Here is an 18,184-nt window from a genome sequence, read left to right as displayed (position 1 = left end):
CAGCGCAGTGTGTGTGTGAGGCAGCGCAGTGTGTGTGTGAGGCAGCGCAGTGTGTGTGTGAGGCAGCGCAGTGTGTGTGTGTGTGTGAGGCAGCGCAGTGTGTGTGTGTGAGTCAGCGCAGTGTGTGTGTGTGAGTCAGCGCAGTGTGTGTGTGTGAGGCAGCGCAGTGTGTGTGTGTGAGGCAGCGCAGTGTGTGTGTGTGAGGCAGCGCAGTGTGTGTGTGTGAGTCAGCGCAGTGTGTGTGTGTGAGTCAGCGCAGTGTGTGTGTGTGAGTCAGCGCAGTGTGTGTGTGTGAGTCAGCGCAGTGTGTGTGTGAGTCAGCGCAGTGTGTGTGTGTGAGGCAGCGCAGTGTGTGTGTGTGAGGCAGCGCAGTGTGTGTGTGTGTCAGCGCAGTGTGTTGTGTGTCTGAGGCAGCGCAGCGTGTGTCTCACAGTGCAGTTTGTGTGAGTCAGCGCAGTGTGTGTGTGTGAGGCAGCGCAGTGTGTGTGTGTGAGTCAGCGCAGTGTGTGTGTGTGAGTCAGCGCAGTGTGTGTGTGTGAGGCAGCGCAGTGTGTGTGTGTGAGGCAGCGCAGTGTGTGTGAGGCAGCGCAGTGTGTGTGTGAGGCAGCGCAGTGTGTGTGTGAGGCAGCGCAGTGTGTGTGTGAGGCAGCGCAGTGTGTGTGTGAGGCAGCGCAGTGTGTGTGTGAGGCAGCGCAGTGTGTGTGTGAGGCAGCGCAGTGTGTGTGTGAGGCAGCGCAGTGTGTGTGTGAGGCAGCGCAGTGTGTGTGTGAGGCAGCGCAGTGTGTGTGTGAGGCAGCGCAGTGTGTGTGTGAGGCAGCGCAGTGTGTGTGTGAGGCAGCGCAGTGTGTGTGTGAGGCAGCGCAGTGTGTGTGAGGCAGCGCAGTGTGTGTGTGTGTGTGTGAGTCAGCGCAGTGTGTGTGTGTGAGTCAGCGCAGTGTGTGTGTGTGAGTCAGCGCAGTGTGTGTGTGTGAGGCAGCGCAGTGTGTGTGTGTGAGTCAGCGCAGTGTGTGTGTGTGAGTCAGCGCAGTGTGTGTGTGTGAATCAGCGCAGTGTGTGTGTGTGAATCAGCGCAGTGTGTGTGTGTGAGTCAGCAGTGTGCGTGTGTGAGTCAGCGCAGTGTGCGTGTGTGAGTCAGCGCAGTGTGCGTGTGTGAGTCAGCGCAGTGTGCGTGTGTGAGGCAGCGCAGTGTGTGTGTGTGAGTCAGCGCAGTGTGTGTGTGTGAGTCAGCGCAGTGTGTTGTGTGTCTGAGGCAGCGCAGCGTGTGTCTCACAGTGCAGTTTGTGTGAGGCAGCGCAGTGTGTGTGTGTGAGGCAGCGCAGTGTGTGTGTGTGAGGCAGCGCAGTGTGTGTGTGTGAGGCAGCGCAGTGTGTGTGTGTGAGGCAGCGCAGTGTGTGTGTGTGAGTCAGCGCAGTGTGTGTGTGTGAGGCAGCGCAGTGTGTGTGTGTGAGTCAGCGCAGTGTGTGTGTGTGAGTCAGCGCAGTGTGTGTGTGTGAGTCAGCGCAGTGTGTGTGTGTGAGTCAGCGCAGTGTGTGTGTGTGAGGCAGCGCAGTGTGTGTGTGTGAGGCAGCGCAGTGTGTGTGTGTGAGTCAGCGCAGTGTGTGTGTGTGAGTCAGCGCAGTGTGTGTGTGTGAGTCAGCGCAGTGTGTGTGTGTGAGTCAGCGCAGTGTGTGTGTGTGTGAGGCAGCGCAGTGTGTGTGTGTGTGAGGCAGCGCAGTGTGTGTGTGTGAGGCAGCGCAGTGTGTGTGTGTGAGGCAGCGCAGTGTGTGTGTGTGAGGCAGCGCAGTGTGTGTGTGTGAGTCAGCGCAGTGTGTGTGTGTGAGTCAGCGCAGTGTGTGTGTGTGAGTCAGCGCAGTGTGTGTGTGTGAGTCAGCGCAGTGTGTGTGTGTGAGTCAGCGCAGTGTGTGTGTGTGTCAGCGCAGTGTGTGTGTGTGAGTCAGCGCAGTGTGTGTGTGTGAGGCAGCGCAGTGTGTGTGTGTGAGGCAGCGCAGTGTGTGTGTGTGAGGCAGCGCAGTGTGTGTGTGTGAGGCAGCGCAGTGTGCGTGTGTGAGGCAGCGCAGTGTGTGTGTGAGGCAGCGCAGTGTGTGTGTGAGGCAGCGCAGTGTGTGTGTGTGAGGCAGCGCAGTGTGTGTGTGTGAGGCAGCGCAGTGTGTGTGTGTGAGGCAGCGCAGTGTGTGTGTGTGAGGCAGCGCAGTGTGTGTGTGTGAGTCAGCGCAGTGTGTGTGTGTGAGGCAGCGCTGTGTGTGTGTCAGCGCAGTGTGTTGTGTGTCTGAGGCAGCGCAGCGTGTGTCTCACAGTGCAGTTTGTGTGAGTCAGCGCAGTGTGTGTGTGTGAGTCAGCGCAGTGTGTGTGTGAGGCAGCGCAGTGTGTGTGTGAGTCAGCGCAGTGTGTGTGTGAGTCAGCGCAGTGTGTGTGTGTGAGTCAGCGCAGTGTGTGTGTGTGAGGCAGCGCAGTGTGTGTGTGTGAGGCAGCGCAGTGTGTGTGTGTGAGGCAGCGCAGTGTGTGTGTGTGAGGCAGCGCAGTGTGTGTGTGTGAGGCAGCGCAGTGTGTGTGTGTGAGGCAGCGCAGTGTGTGTGTGTGAGGCAGCGCAGTGTGTGTGTGAGGCAGCGCAGTGTGTGTGTGAGGCAGCGCAGTGTGTGTGTGTGAGGCAGCGCAGTGTGTGTGTGTGAGGCAGCGCAGTGTGTGTGTGTGAGGCAGCGCAGTGTGTGTGTGTGAGGCAGCGCAGTGTGTGTGTGTGAGGCAGCGCAGTGTGTGTGTGTGAGGCAGCGCAGTGTGTGTGTGTGGCAGCGCAGTGTGTGTGTGTGAGGCAGCGCAGTGTGTGTGTGTGAGGCAGCGCAGTGTGTGTGTGAGTCAGCGCAGTGTGTGTGTGTGTCAGCGCAGTGTGTTGTGTGTCTGAGGCAGCGCAGCGTGTCTCACAGTGCAGTTTGTGTGAGTCAGCGCAGTGTGTGTGTGTGAGGCAGCGCAGTGTGTGTGTGTGAGGCAGCGCAGTGTGTGTGTGTGAGTCAGCGCAGTGTGTGTGTGTGAGGCAGCGCAGTGTGTGTGTGTGTGTGTGTGAGGCAGCGCAGTGTGTGTGTGTGAGTCAGCGCAGTGTGTGTGTGAGTCAGCGCAGTGTGTGTGTGTGAGTCAGCGCAGTGTGTGTGTGTGAGTCAGCGCAGTGTGTTGTGTGTCTGAGGCAGCGCAGTGTGTGTGTCTGAGGCAGCGTAGTGTCTGTGTGAGTCAGCGCAGTGTCTGTGTGAGGCAGCGCAGTGTGTGTGTGAGGCAGCGCAGTGTGTGTGTGAGGCAGCGCAGTGTGTGTGAGGCAGCGCAGTGTGTGTGAGGCAGCGCAGTGTGTGTGTGTGAGGCAGCGCAGTGTGTGTGTGTGAGGCAGCGCAGTGTGTGTGTGTGAGGCAGCGCAGTGTGTGTGTGTGAGGCAGCGCAGTGTGTGTGTGTGAGGCAGCGCAGTGTGTGTGTGTGAGGCAGCGCAGTGTGTGTGTGTGAGGCAGCGCAGTGTGTGTGTGTGAGGCAGCGCAGTGTGTGTGTGTGAGGCAGCGCAGTGTGTGTGTGTGAGGCAGCGCAGTGTGTGTGTGTGAGGCAGCGCAGTGTGTGTGTGTGAGGCAGCGCAGTGTGTGTGTGTGAGGCAGCGCAGTGTGTGTGTGTGAGGCAGCGCAGTGTGTGTGTGTGAGTCAGCGCAGTGTGTGTGTGAGTCAGCGCAGTGTGTGTGTGTGTCAGCGCAGTGTGTTGTGTGAGGCAGCGCAGTGTGTGTGTGAGGCAGCGCAGTGTGTGTGTGAGGCAGCGCAGTGTGTGTGAGGCAGCGCAGTGTGTGTGTGTGAGGCAGCGCAGTGTGTGTGTGTGAGGCAGCGCAGTGTGTGTGTGTGAGGCAGCGCAGTGTGTGTGTGTGAGGCAGCGCAGTGTGTGTGTGTGAGGCAGCGCAGTGTGTGTGTGTGAGGCAGCGCAGTGTGTGTGTGTGAGGCAGCGCAGTGTGTGTGTGTGAGGCAGCGCAGTGTGTGTGTGTGAGGCAGCGCAGTGTGTGTGTGTGAGGCAGCGCAGTGTGTGTGTGTGAGGCAGCGCAGTGTGTGTGTGTGAGGCAGCGCAGTGTGTGTGTGTGAGGCAGCGCAGTGTGTGTGTGTGAGGCAGCGCAGTGTGTGTGTGTGAGGCAGCGCAGTGTGTGTGTGTGAGGCAGCGCAGTGTGTGTGTGTGAGGCAGCGCAGTGTGTGTGTGTGAGGCAGCGCAGTGTGTGTGTGTGAGGCAGCGCAGTGTGTGTGTGAGGCAGCGCAGTGTGTGTGTGTGAGGCAGCGCAGTGTGTGTGTGTGAGGCAGCGCAGTGTGTGTGTGTGAGGCAGCGCAGTGTGTGTGTGTGAGTCAGCGCAGTGTGTGTGTGTCAGCGCAGTGTGTGTGTGTGTCAGCGCAGTGTGTTGTGTGAGGCAGCGCAGTGTGTGTGTGTGAGGCAGCGCAGTGTGTGTGTGTGAGGCAGCGCAGTGTGTGTGTGTGAGGCAGCGCAGTGTGTGTGTGTGAGGCAGCGCAGTGTGTGTGTGTGAGGCAGCGCAGTGTGTGTGTGTCAGCGCAGTGTGTGTGTGAGGCAGCGCAGTGTGTGTGTGTGAGTCAGCGCAGTGTGTTGTGTGTCTGAGGCAGCGTAGTGTGTGTGTGTGAGGCAGCGCAGTGTGTGTGTGTGAGGCAGCGCAGTGTGTGTGTGAGTCAGCGCAGTGTGTGTGTGTGAGGCAGCGCAGTGTGTGTGTGTGAGGCAGCGCAGTGTGTGTGTGTGAGGCAGCGCAGTGTGTGTGTGTGAGGCAGCGCAGTGTGTGTGTGTGAGGCAGCGCAGTGTGTGTGTGTGAGGCAGCGCAGTGTGTGTGTGTGAGGCAGCGCAGTGTGTGTGTGTGAGTCAGCGCAGTGTGTGTGTGTGAGTCAGCGCAGTGTGTGTGTGTGAGTCAGCGCAGTGTGTGTGTGTGAGTCAGCGCAGTGTGTGTGTGTGAGTCAGCGCAGTGTGTGTGTGTGAGTCAGCGCAGTGTGTGTGTGTGAGTCAGCGCAGTGTGTGTGTGTGAGGCAGCGCAGTGTGTGTGTGTGAGGCAGCGCAGTGTGTGTGTGTGAGGCAGCGCAGTGTGTGTGTGTGAGGCAGCGCAGTGTGTGTGTGAGGCAGCGCAGTGTGTGTGTGTGAGGCAGCGCAGTGTGTGTGTGTGAGGCAGCGCAGTGTGTGTGTGTGAGTCAGCGCAGTGTGTGTGTGTGAGGCAGCGCAGTGTGTGAGTCAGCGCAGTGTGTGTGTGTGAGTCAGCGCAGTGTGTGAGTCAGCGCAGTGTGTGTGTGTGAGGCAGCGCAGTGTGTGTGTGTGAGGCAGCGCAGTGTGTGTGTGTGAGGCAGCGCAGTGTGTGTGTGTGTGAGGCAGCGCAGTGTGTGTGTGTGAGGCAGCGCAGTGTGTGTGTGTGAGGCAGCGCAGTGTGTGTGTGTGAGGCAGCGCAGTGTGTGTGTGTGAGGCAGCGCAGTGTGTGTGTGAGTCAGCGCAGTGTGTGTGTGTGAGTCAGCGCAGTGTGTGTGTGTGAGTCAGCGCAGTGTGTGTGTGTGAGGCAGCGCAGTGTGTGTGTGTGAGTCAGCGCAGTGTGTGTGTGTGAGTCAGCGCAGTGTGTGTGTGTGAGTCAGCGCAGTGTGTGTGTGTGTCAGCGCAGTGTGTGTGTGTGAGGCAGCGCAGTGTGTGAGTCAGCGCAGTGTGTGTGTGTGAGGCAGCGCAGTGTGTGTGTGTGAGGCAGCGCAGTGTGTGTGTGTGAGGCAGCGCAGTGTGTGTGTGTGAGGCAGCGCAGTGTGTGTGTGTGAGGCAGCGCAGTGTGTGTGTGTGAGGCAGCGCAGTGTGTGTGTGTGAGGCAGCGCAGTGTGTGTGTGTGAGGCAGCGCAGTGTGTGTGTGTGAGGCAGCGCAGTGTGTGTGTGTGAGTCAGCGCAGTGTGTGTGTGTGAGTCAGCGCAGTGTGTGTGAGGCAGCGCAGTGTGTGTGTGTGTCAGCGCAGTGTGTTGTGTGAGGCAGCACAGTGTGTGTGTGTGAGTCAGCGCAGTGTGTGTGTGTGAGTCAGCGCAGTGTGTGTGTGTGAGTCAGCGCAGTGTGTGTGTGTGAGTCAGCGCAGTGTGTGTGTGTGAGTCAGCGCAGTGTGTGTGTGTGAGTCAGCGCAGTGTGTGTGTGTGAGTCAGCGCAGTGTGTGTGTGTGAGTCAGCGCAGTGTGTGTGTGTGAGGCAGCGCAGTGTGTGTGTGTGAGGCAGCGCAGTGTGTGTGTGTCAGCGCAGTGTGTGTGTGTGAGGCAGCGCAGTGTGTGTGTGTCAGCGCAGTGTGTTGTGTGAGGCAGCGCAGTGTGTGTGTGTGAGGCAGCGCAGTGTGTGTGTGTGAGGCAGCGCAGTGTGTGTGTGAGTCAGCGCAGTGTGTGTGTGTGAGTCAGCGCAGTGTGTGTGTGTGAGTCAGCGCAGTGTGTGTGTGTGAGGCAGCGCAGTGTGTGTGTGTGAGGCAGCGCAGTGTGTGTGTGTGAGGCAGCGCAGTGTGTGTGTGTGAGGCAGCGCAGTGTGTGTGTGTGAGGCAGCGCAGTGTGTGAGGCAGCGCAGTGTGTGTGTGTGAGTCAGCGCAGTGTGTGTGTGTGAGGCAGCGCAGTGTGTGTGTGTGAGGCAGCGCAGTGTGTGTGTGTGAGGCAGCGCAGTGTGTGTGTGTGAGGCAGCGCAGTGTGTGTGTGTGAGGCAGCGCAGTGTGTGTGTGTGAGGCAGCGCAGTGTGTGTGTGTGAGGCAGCGCAGTGTGTGTGTGTGAGGCAGCGCAGTGTGTGTGTGTGAGTCAGCGCAGTGTGTGTGTGTGAGTCAGCGCAGTGTGTGTGTGTGAGTCAGCGCAGTGTGTGTGTGTGAGTCAGCGCAGTGTGTGTGTGTGAGTCAGCGCAGTGTGTGTGTGTGAGTCAGCGCAGTGTGTGTGTGTGAGTCAGCGCAGTGTGTGTGTGTGAGTCAGCGCAGTGTGTGTGTGTGAGGCAGCGCAGTGTGTGTGTGTGAGGCAGCGCAGTGTGTGTGTGTGAGGCAGCGCAGTGTGTGTGTGTGAGGCAGCGCAGTGTGTGTGTGTGAGGCAGCGCAGCGTGTGTCTCACAGTGCAGTTTGTGTGAGGCAGCGCAGTGTGTGTGTGTGAGTCAGCGCAGTGTGTGTGTGTGTCAGCGCAGTGTGTTGTGTGTCTGAGGCAGCGCAGCGTGTGTCTCACAGTGCAGTTTGTGTGAGTCAGCGCAGTGTGTGTGTGTGAGTCAGCGCAGTGTGTGTGTGTGTGAGGCAGCGCAGTGTGTGTGTGTGTGAGGCAGCGCAGTGTGTGTGTGTGAGGCAGCGCAGTGTGTGTGTGTGAGGCAGCGCAGTGTGTGTGTGTGAGGCAGCGCAGTGTGTGTGTGTGAGGCAGCGCAGTGTGTGTGTGTGAGGCAGCGCAGTGTGTGTGTGTGAGGCAGCGCAGTGTGTGTGTGTGAGGCAGCGCAGTGTGTGTGTGTGAGGCAGCGCAGTGTGTGTGTGTGAGGCAGCGCAGTGTGTGTGTGTGAGGCAGCGCAGTGTGTGTGTGTGAGGCAGCGCAGTGTGTGTGTGTGAGGCAGCGCAGTGTGTGTGTGTGAGGCAGCGCAGTGTGTGTGTGAGGCAGCGCAGTGTGTGTGTGAGTCAGCGCAGTGTGTGTGTGAGTCAGCGCAGTGTGTGTGTGAGTCAGCGCAGTGTGTGTGTGAGTCAGCGCAGTGTGTGTGTGAGTCAGCGCAGTGTGTGTGTGTGAGGCAGCGCAGTGTGTGTGTGAGGCAGCGCAGTGTGTGTGTGTGAGGCAGCGCAGTGTGTGTGTGTGAGGCAGCGCAGTGTGTGTGTGTGAGGCAGCGCAGTGTGTGTGTGTGAGTCAGCGCAGTGTGTGTGTGATTCAGCGCAGTGTGTGTGTGAGTCAGCGCAGTGTGTGTGTGTGAGTCAGCGCAGTGTGTGTGTGTGAGTCAGCACAGTGTGTGTGTGTGTGAGTCAGCGCAGTGTGTGTGTGTGAGGCAGCGCAGTGTGTGTGTGTGAGGCAGCGCAGTGTGTGTGTGAGGCAGCGCAGTGTGTGTGTGAGGCAGCGCAGTGTGTGTGTGAGGCAGCGCAGTGTGTGTGTGAGGCAGCGCAGTGTGTGTGTGAGGCAGCGCAGTGTGTGTGTGTGAGGCAGCGCAGTGTGTGTGTGTGAGGCAGCGCAGTGTGTGTGTGTGAGGCAGCGCAGTGTGTGTGTGTGAGGCAGCGCAGTGTGTGTGTGTGTGAGGCAGCGCAGTGTGTGTGTGTGAGGCAGCGCAGTGTGTGTGTGAGGCAGCGCAGTGTGTGTGTGTCAGCGCAGTGTGTGTGTGTGAGGCAGCGCAGTGTGTGTGTGTGAGGCAGCGCAGTGTGTGTGTGTGAGGCAGCGCAGTGTGTGTGTGTGAGGCAGCGCAGTGTGTGTGTGTGAGGCAGCGCAGTGTGTGTGAGGCAGCGCAGTGTGTGTGAGGCAGTGCAGTGTGTGAGGCAGCGCAGTGTGTGAGGCAGCGCAGTGTGTGAGGCAGCGCAGTGTGTGAGGCAGCGCAGTGTGTGAGGCAGCGCAGTGTGTGAGGCAGCGCAGTGTGTGAGGCAGCGCAGTGTGTGAGGCAGCGCAGTGTGTGAGGCAGCGCAGTGTGTGAGGCAGCGCAGTGTGTGAGGCAGCGCAGTGTGTGAGGCAGCGCAGTGTGTGTGAGGCAGCGCAGTGTGAGGCAGTGCAGTGTGTGTGTGTGTGTGAGGCAGCGCAGTGTGTTTGTGTGTGTGTGTGTGTGAGGCAGCGCAGTGTGTGTGTGTGTGTGAGGCAGCGCAGTGTGTGTGACAGCGCAGTGTGTGTGAGAGAGGGTTGTAATTTAACAGGTTAATGTAGTGGGAGTTGACAAGGGGAATGAATTTAGAAGGTTAAATAGACGGCACAGAAGAAGTGAAACATATAAACATAAAGCATGTGGAAAACAAGAGAGAAGCACGCAACACACGCAGCAATGGTAGTTGTACAGAGTAGGGAACCTTTGAAATTGCATAGGAAAGGCTCCGTGTGAATGTAAAATGTTTTTTTAACGTAATGTGTGCGAGCCAGGAAGTCTGTGGCTGAGATGCAACCACTTTGTGAGGCTCAGCAGGAGCAAGTGGGAGAGGGGAGTGATATAGATCAAAGCGCTTTGCTGTTGTCAGTGGCCGCAGGCTGCCAAATGGTGAGTGCGCGCCCGTCGCACATGAACTGTGTCTGATCCCATTTTTCGGAGCATTTCTGAAGCGCCTACATAAGCTCTCGCTCCGCGCTAGCTGGGCCTGCCGCCCATGACAGGAATAGGCCATAACTTGGACCTTGTGAAGTTAATATTGTCTCAATGAGGTATCCACATTGTTGTAATTTTGGTCAGTTCCAATGATGTGCAATGGGTCCACCCAGATGGAAGGCAGCATTTCATCTGAGAAGTGTGTAGATGCAGAGAGATAAGACTTTAGTCAACAGGCCAAGACTTTTCTGCCAAATAAATGAGGGGAAAACAGCCTTTTTTGACCTATACTTCGACATTTGCAGGCCACTCTGGGTATGAAAATGTGCTGGGGTCCATGCAAACCCAGATCTGTGACTGGGGGTGAATGTTTCGCCATTGTGCAACATTCCGTCCATAATCTTGTGTGTTTTACTGTTCACCCTATGTGGGAAGGGTATGCCCAGACGTGGGTCCCGTGCTCACTATGCCACTGGAGTCAAGCTATCCTGGCTGATGAAGGCTGAAAGCCAGAACCCGGTCCTAGGATGCTTGATTCTGGTCCAGGGAAGACATGGCTTGGCAGTTCGGTCTGGACTGTTCCCATGGGGCACAGGGTCAACACAGATTTGCATATGGTCATGTCTGAACTGGGATGGCTTGGTGAGCAAAATAACAATGGATTAAACCCAGATCTGTGACTGGGGGTGAATGTTTTGCCATTGTGCAACATTCCGTCCATCATCTTGTGTGTTTTGGGGTCCATGCAAGGCAGGCACCTTGAGTCATCACGTTTCAGAAGTGCAGAGGAATGGTAAGATTTGCTGGATGCCGGAAGACGCAGAGTTGAACTGTGCAGCCGTCCACCATGGAAAGTTAAAGGAAACTGGGATTTGTTTGGGCATCGTTTTTACATATGGGTTTGCAGAATGGGAGCTTACTCCCCATCCTGGCTGTCCTTGGGAGCAGAAATACTGTCTGGTATTGGGTGGAGAATGGTGCCAAGATGGCCCAGAGCCCCACTCACTACCTCCCCCCCCCCCCCGATAGTCAGATGGGCTTTCCGCCCATCTAGCTGGACAGACTGGAATGCTTACTACCTATTGCCTGTCCCAGAGATGTAAGAAAGCCCACCAGACCATCGAAGGAAAAAGTAAGAAACAGAACAGAGACAGGCTTGCCCATCCTGGCAGTGCACTGTATTCCCCAGCACATGGCACCAGTCTTTCTGCTAAGTGATGCAAGGGCGAAGGGAATGAGGGTTGGGCAATGTAATGCTCTTTTTGCTGCGCCATATGTAACAAGCATTTGCAATGCAATAGGTCTCGCATTATTAAAGTTTGAGCTACTGGCATTGCTAAAGAATGCAACACCAATAGGTCAAACTTTAATAATGCGAGACCTATTGCATTGCAAATGCTTGTTCTTATGGAGGCGGAGGCATGGGTAGAATTGAGTCTAGCATATCACATAAGACCCAATACACTTTGTGAACACGCATATTTACCTTCCAGGCACTCTTTTTAAAGAAGCTATGCGTAAACAAGCACTTTGTACTTGTAGTCCTTGCTTATCAGAAGCAAGGCTGACAGTCTCTTTTACTGCCAGCCTTGCTTCTCGTAAGCAAGGACTATACGTACGAAGTGCATTTTTATGCACCGCTTGCAGGTTTTTAAAACAAATTAATAAAAGGCATTGTCATTTACAATGCCAATAGCTCCAACTCTCACAAATGCGGGACCTATTGCATTGCAAATGCTTGTTTTGTCTTTGCAATGCTGGCAAAATATTCTTGCCTAGTCTAATGCTTGTTTGTTAAAGGTTTTTTTGTTATTGGGAGGGGACATAACAGTGCTGGTGGTGCTGCACTGATGCGGAGGTGGTGCTGTGTGGGTGCTCAGATGGTGCAGTACTGGGGCTGAGATGGTGCTCAGGTGCTGCTGAGTGATGCTTAGGTTGTGCTGCGGTGGTGCTGCTGAGTGATGTCTTCGAGTGGGCAACTGCTGAGGAAATCCGGATTAAACATGCTTGTAAAGATGAAAAACTGGAAGATGATTTAAGGTTGTGGGTGGCCATGTTGTCTGACCTGAAAGAAGCCCCAAAAGATGTGTCACCTGGGGACCGGTCTGTGTGAAATTCATCTCACAATTGAAATTCCTCACCCACACTTTCAAGGCGCTACAAAACACTGTCCCAGAATACCTTAACTATCGCATTTGCTCTCACAAACCTTTCAGACAGACACCTTTGCTCATCTGGAGTCCTACTTGCACACACCCCATGGAACCCCAGATCTGACGGTCAAGTCTTCTCCAACATCGATCCTAAAATGCAGAATTATCTACCTCTCCCTACACAAGTGTTCTCCACAGTTTTTGAATTCCGCAGTAAGCTTTTCAAGTAGTTTCACTAGGCCCCAGGTGTGGCTAGAAACACACCTGCTCAGTGACAGATTAATTTCCCGGGTGATAGTGATCTCTATAAGTCTGCAAACACAGAAGGTAGTAAACATTTCAGTTCTGAGTGATTTTTTTTGGTGCAGGTAAGTGCAAGTGTAACTTATCACAGTCTCATTGTGTGCGAGATGGAATTTTAGAAAGTACTGCAGGTCAGTACAGAGGCACATCAGGAGTTTCCTGTGAATGCTGTATTTCTAATACAGAGGACCATATTCCTGCGAATGTCTCCGTACTCAAATATCATTAGAACATTGGAATGTTGGGAGCTCCATTGAAAACAATGGAGTGCTCTGGGCTTATAATGGCTGGTAGGAGCGCGGAGCTCCAACATTCCAATGTTTCTTTGTTCACCAGAGCTGTGAACAAAGGCTTCAGGGAGCCTGAGGGGATTCCAATCCCCTCGCGCTCCCAAAAGGCTTTTTTGTTAGAACATTCTGTCCTCTAGTGACAGAATGTTCTAATAGCCTTATAGCCCTTCGTAGATAGGCTATACCGGCTTATTAAAGTCCCTCTCCCTTGTTAAAGGCCCTCGCCTTCGTCTCGGGGCCTTTAACGCTGGAGAGGGCCTTTAATAGCCGGTATAGCCCTCTACGGCGGGCTATAAGGCTATATTAATGAGTGCATGTTGGTCTGAAAGGGTGGCGCAAGAGCCCTCTGAATGCAGCGTCCATTACAAGAACGTCACTGCGCCGAGTGAAGAGTTTCACAGAGGACTGTGCAGGCTCTGGCATGTCCCTGAAATGGGGCATCAGTGCATGCAGAGGCGCATTAGGAAGCTTGGTGAAGGACAGACGAGGGGGCCTAGGTCAGAGGTCACAGAACCTCTCAGTAGTGAGAGCACCATGCATGCAGGGGTGCATTAGGAAGCTTGGCGAAGGAAAGGGCCTCTGGTCAGAGCTGACAGGACCTCTCAGTTGTGAGAGAGGTGCATGCAGGGGTGCATTGGAGCTCACAGGACCTCTCTAGTGAGACAGCCGTGCATGCAGTGATGCATCAGAGCTCACAGGACCTCTCTAGTGAGACAGCCCTGCATGCAGAGGTGCATTAGAGCTCACAGGACCTCTCTAGTGAGACAGCCCTGCATGCAGATGTGCATTAGAGCTCACATGACCTCTCTAATGAGACAGCCGTGCATGCAGAGGTGCATTAGAGCTCACAGGACCTCTCTAGTGAGACAGCCGTGCATGCAGAGGTGCATTAGGAAGCTTGGTGGAGGGCAGAGGAGAGGGCCTAGGTCTGAGGTCACAAGACCTCTCTAGTGAGACAGCCGTGCGTGCAGTGATGCATTAGAGCTCATAGGACCTCTGTAGTGAGACAGCCCTGCGTGCAGTGATGCATTAGAGCTCATAGGACCTCTGTAGTGAGACAGCCCTGCGTGCAGTGATGCATTAGAGCTCATAGGACCTCTGTAGTGAGACAGCCCTGCGTGCAGTGATGCATTAGAGCTCATAGGACCTCTGTAGTGAGACAGCCCTGCGTGCAGTGATGCATTAGAGCTCATAGGACCTCTGTAGTGAGACAGCCCTGCGTGCAGTGATGCATTAGAGCTCATAGGACCTCTGTAGCGAGACAGCCCTGCGTGCAGTGATGCATTAGAGCTCATAGGACCTCTGTAGCGAGACAGCCCTGCGTGCAGTGATGCATTAGAGCTCATAGGACCTCTGTAGCGAGACAGCCCTGCGTGCAGTGATGCATTAGAGCTCATAGGACCTCTGTAGCGAGACAGCCCTGCGTGCAGTGATGCATTAGAGCTCACAGGACCTCTGTAGCGAGACAGCCCTGCGTGCAGTGATGCATTAGAGCTCACAGGACCTCTCTAGCGAGACAGCCGTGCGTGCGGTGATGCATTAGAGCTCACAGGACCTCTCTAGCGAGACAGCCGTGCGTGCAGAGGTGCATTAGAGCTCACAGGACCTCTGTAGTGAGACAGCCCTGCGTGCAGTGATGCATTAGAGCTCACAGGACCTCTCTAGTGAGGCAGCCCTGCGTGCAGAGGTGCATTAGAGCTCACAGGACCTCTCTAGTGAGGCAGCCCTGCGTGCAGTGATGCATTAGAGCTCACAGGACCTCTCTAGTGAGACAGCCCTGCGTGCAGTGATGCATTAGAGCTCACAGGACCTCTGTAGCGAGACAGCCCTGCGTGCAGTGATGCATTAGAGCTCACAGGACCTCTGTAGCGAGACAGCCCTGCGTGCAGTGATGCATTAGAGCTCATAGGACCTCTGTAGCGAGACAGCCCTGCGTGCAGTGATGCATTAGAGCTCATAGGACCTCTGTAGCGAGACAGCCCTGCGTGCAGTGATGCATTAGAGCTCATAGGACCTCTGTAGCGAGACAGCCCTGCGTGCAGTGATGCATTAGAGCTCACAGGACCTCTGTAGCGAGACAGCCGTGCGTGCAGTGATGCATTAGAGCTCACAGGACCTCTCTAGCGAGACAGCCCTGCGTGCAGAGGTGCATTAGAGCTCACAGGACCTCTCTAGCGAGGCAGCCCTGCGTGCAGTGATGCATTAGAGCTCACAGGACCTCTGTAGTGAGACAGCCCTGCGTGCAGTGATGCATTAGAGCTCACAGGACCTCTGTAGTGAGACAGCCCTGCGTGCAGTGATGCATTAGAGCTCACAGGACCTCTGTAGTGAGACAGCCCTGCGTGCAGTGATGCATTAGAGCTCATAGGACCTCTGTAGTGAGACAGCCCTGCGTGCAGTGATGCATTAGAGCTCACAGGACCTCTCTAGTGAGACAGCCCTGCGTGCAGAGGTGCATTAGAGCTCACAGGACCTCTCTAGTGAGACAGCCCTGCGTGCAGTGATGCATTAGAGCTCACAGGACCTCTCTAGTGAGACAGCCCTGCGTGCAGAGGTGCATTAGAGCTCACAGGACCTCTGTAGTGAGACAGCCCTGCGTGCAGTGATGCATTAGAGCTCACAGGACCTCTGTAGTGAGACAGCCCTGCGTGCAGTGATGCATTAGAGCTCACAGGACCTCTGTAGTGAGACAGCCCTGCGTGCAGTGATGCATTAGAGCTCACAGGACCTCTGTGGTGAGACAGCCCTGCGTGCAGTGATGCATTAGAGCTCACAGGACCTCTGTAGTGAGACAGCCCTGCGTGCAGTGATGCATTAGAGCTCATAGGACCTCTGTAGCGAGACAGCCCTGCGTGCAGTGATGCATTAGAGCTCATAGGACCTCTGTAGCGAGACAGCCCTGCGTGCAGTGATGCATTAGAGCTCATAGGACCTCTGTAGCGAGACAGCCCTGCGTGCAGTGATGCATTAGAGCTCATAGGACCTCTGTAGCGAGACAGCCCTGCGTGCAGTGATGCATTAGAGCTCATAGGACCTCTGTAGCGAGACAGCCCTGCGTGCAGTGATGCATTAGAGCTCATAGGACCTCTGTAGCGAGACAGCCCTGCGTGCAGTGATGCATTAGAGCTCATAGGACCTCTGTAGCGAGACAGCCCTGCGTGCAGTGATGCATTAGAGCTCATAGGACCTCTGTAGCGAGACAGCCCTGCGTGCAGTGATGCATTAGAGCTCACAGGACCTCTCTAGTGAGACAGCCGTGCGTGCAGTGATGCATTAGAGCTCACAGGACCTCTCTAGTGAGACAGCCGTGCGTGCAGAGGTGCATTAGAGCTCACAGGACCTCTGTAGTGAGACAGCCCTGCGTGCAGTGATGCATTAGAGCTCACAGGACCTCTCTAGTGAGACAGCCCTGCGTGCAGAGGTGCATTAGAGCTCACAGGACCTCTCTAGTGAGGCAGCCCTGCGTGCAGTGATGCATTAGAGCTCACAGGACCTCTCTAGTGAGACAGCCGTGCGTGCAGTGATGCATTAGAGCTCACAGGACCTCTCTAGTGAGGCAGCCCTGCATGCAGAGGTGCATTAGAGCTCACAGGACCTCTCTAGTGAGGCAGCCCTGCATGCAGAGGTGCATTAGAGCTCACAGGACCTCTCTAGTGAGGCAGCCCTGCATGCAGAGGTGCATTAGAGCTCACAGGACCTCTCTAATGAGACAGCCCTGCGTGCAGTGATGCATCAGAGCTCACAGGACCTCTCTAGTGAGGCAGCCCTGCATGCAGAGGTGCATTAGAGCTCACAGGACCTCTCTAGTGAGGCAGCCCTGCATGCAGAGGTGCATTAGAGCTCACAGGACCTCTCTAGTGAGGCAGCCCTGCATGCAGAGGTGCATTAGAGCTCACAGGACCTCTCTAATGAGACAGCCCTGCGTGCAGTGATGCATCAGAGCTCACAGGACCTCTCTAGTGAGGCAGCCCTGCATGCAGAGGTGCATTAGAGCTCACAGGACCTCTCTAGTGAGGCAGCCCTGCGTGCAGAGGTGCATTAGAGCTCACAGGACCTCTCTAGTGAGGCAGCCCTGCATGCAGAGGTGCATTAGAGCTCACAGGACCTCTCTAATGAGACAGCCCTGCGTGCAGTGATGCATCAGAGCTCACAGGACCTCTCTAGTGAGGCAGCCCTGCATGCAGAGGTGCATCAGAGCTCACAGGACCTCTCTAGTGAGGCAGCCCTGCATGCAGAGGTGCATCAGAGCTCACGGGACCTCTCTGGTGAGACAGCCCTGCGTGCAGTGATGCATCAGAGCTCACAGGACCTCTCTAGTGAGGCAGCCCTGCATGCAGAGGTGCATCAGAGCTCACAGGACCTCTCTAGTGAGGCAGCCCTGCATGCAGAGGTGCATCAGAGCTCACGGGACCTCTCTGGTGAGACAGCCCTGCGTGCAGTGATGCATTAGAGCTCATAGGACCTCTCTAGTGAGACAGCCTGCATTAGAGCTCACAGGACCTCTCAGTAGTGAGAGCACCATGCATGCAGAGATGCATTAGAGCTCACAGGACCTCTCTGGTGAGACAGCCCTGCATGCAGAGATGCATCAGAGCTCACGGGACCTCTCTGGTGAGACAGCCCTGCGTGCAGTGATGCATTAGAGCTCACAGGACCTCTCTAGTAAGACAGCCCTGCATGCAGGGGTGCATTAGGAAGCCTGGTGAGGGACAGACGAGGGGGCCTAGGTCAGAGGTCACAAGAGCTCTCAGTAGTGAGAGCACCATGCATGCAGGGGTGCATGAGGAAGCTTGGTGAAGGGAAGGGCCTCTGTCAGAGCTGACAGGCTCTCAGTTGTGAGACAGAGGTGCATGCAGGGGTGCATTGGAGCTCACAGGACCTCTCAGTAGTGAGACAGCCCTGCATGCAGGGGTGCATTAGGAAGCCTGGTGGAGGTCAGAGGAGAGGGCCTAGGACAGAGGTCACATGACCTCTCAGTAGTGAGACAGAGGTGCATGCAGAGGCGCATTAGGAAGCCTGGTGAAGGTCAGAAGAGAGGGTCTCTGTTAGAGCTCACATGAACTATTGGTAGTAAGAGGTGCATTTTCAAGCTTGGTGAAGGACAGACGAGGGGGCCTAGGTCAGAGGTCACAAGAGCTCTCAGTAGTGAGAGCACCATGCATGCAGGGGTGCATGAGGAAGCTTGGTGAAGGGAAGGGCCTCTGTCAGAGCGGACAGGCTCTCAGTGGTGAGACAGAGGTGCATGCAGGGGTGCATGAGGAAGCCTGGTGAGAGGCCTCTGCAGAGCTGACAGCACATCAGCGGTGCGTGCAGGGGTGGAGCCTGCGAGCTCGGAGCCGCCTCAAGGCTGTGCTCGGTGCACATGGAGGGGGGGGGGTCGTATTCACATCACTAGCACAGGGGGCGCAGACAGAGGCCGGAGGGGGCTGCAGCGGCTGGGACCAGCTTGTGCGTGAGGGGCGCGTGCATGTGGGGGCTTGGTGCGTGAGGAGATGCGCTGTGCGTGAGGGGTGCGTGCATGTGCGTGAGAGGCGCGTGCATGTGGGGGCTTGGTGCGTGAGGAGATGCGCTGTGCGTGAGGGGTGCGTGCATGTGCGTGAGAGGCGCGTGCATGTGCAGATGCACCGATAATAAAACCTCGGAGGGGGGTCACTTGGGGGTCCCTCCCTGAGCCCAGGGCTCCCCAGCTCCAGGGGGCAGAGCCTGCTGGGGGCCGCGGGGGCCCAGGCCGGTGTCAGTGAGGCACACCCCGGGGGCTCCGGGCAGACCAGGGCGGGCTCCGCTCGTCTATCCGGGGGTCCCGCCCGGTGCCCGGTAGCCTGTCTCTCCCCTTCACTCACCTCCAGCAGCGGCACCGGAAGCACGTGTGTGTGTGCCCCACTTCCGGCTCCACGGCACTTCCGGGTGCCCCATTTCCGCCAAAGAGAGCGCCATCGCTGTGAACTGCCCGTCAGGACGCGCGACCTGCCGTACTGCGCATGCGCGCGATGCCCCGCCCCGGAAGCAGTCCCGCCGCCAGCCCTTTGACAGCTGCAGCCAAGGCGGGGCCAGGGGGCGGGGCTGTGAGCTCTCGCGCTGACGACAGGTGTCAACGATGCCAGAAACCAGGGTTCGAGCCCCGGGGTCGCGTCCACATCCTGTGATTCTGCGCAAATCACTTCATCTCCCCGCGCCTGAATGTGTAATGTAAATACGGTGCTCATGGAAAGCGCTCCAACACCTTCGGGTCGAGCTCGTGCTATATAAAATATGCACAAAAAAA

At 56.4% G+C, this 18,184-nt stretch overlaps 1 protein-coding gene across 1 annotated transcript in view; it reads right to left on the bottom strand.

Annotated features, from left to right (window-relative positions):
* The window catches only part of TIMM10 (translocase of inner mitochondrial membrane 10), a 61,556-nt gene extending 43,664 nt beyond the window's left edge, over nt 1–17,892 (bottom strand). The window contains exon 1 of the mRNA XM_078674192.1: nt 17,763–17,892. The gene's annotated coding sequence lies outside the window, so the exon portion shown is untranslated. The remainder of the gene's footprint in view (nt 1–17,762) is intronic.
* Between the last annotated feature and the right edge of the window lie 292 nt (nt 17,893–18,184).

Source organism: Lissotriton helveticus, chromosome 1_1, assembly GCF_964261635.1.
Source record: "Lissotriton helveticus chromosome 1_1, aLisHel1.1, whole genome shotgun sequence".
Taxonomy (NCBI): Eukaryota; Metazoa; Chordata; class Amphibia; order Caudata; family Salamandridae; genus Lissotriton; species Lissotriton helveticus.
The sequence above is the reverse complement of the archived record's forward strand: the minus strand, read 5'-3'. Positions and strand labels throughout refer to the sequence as shown.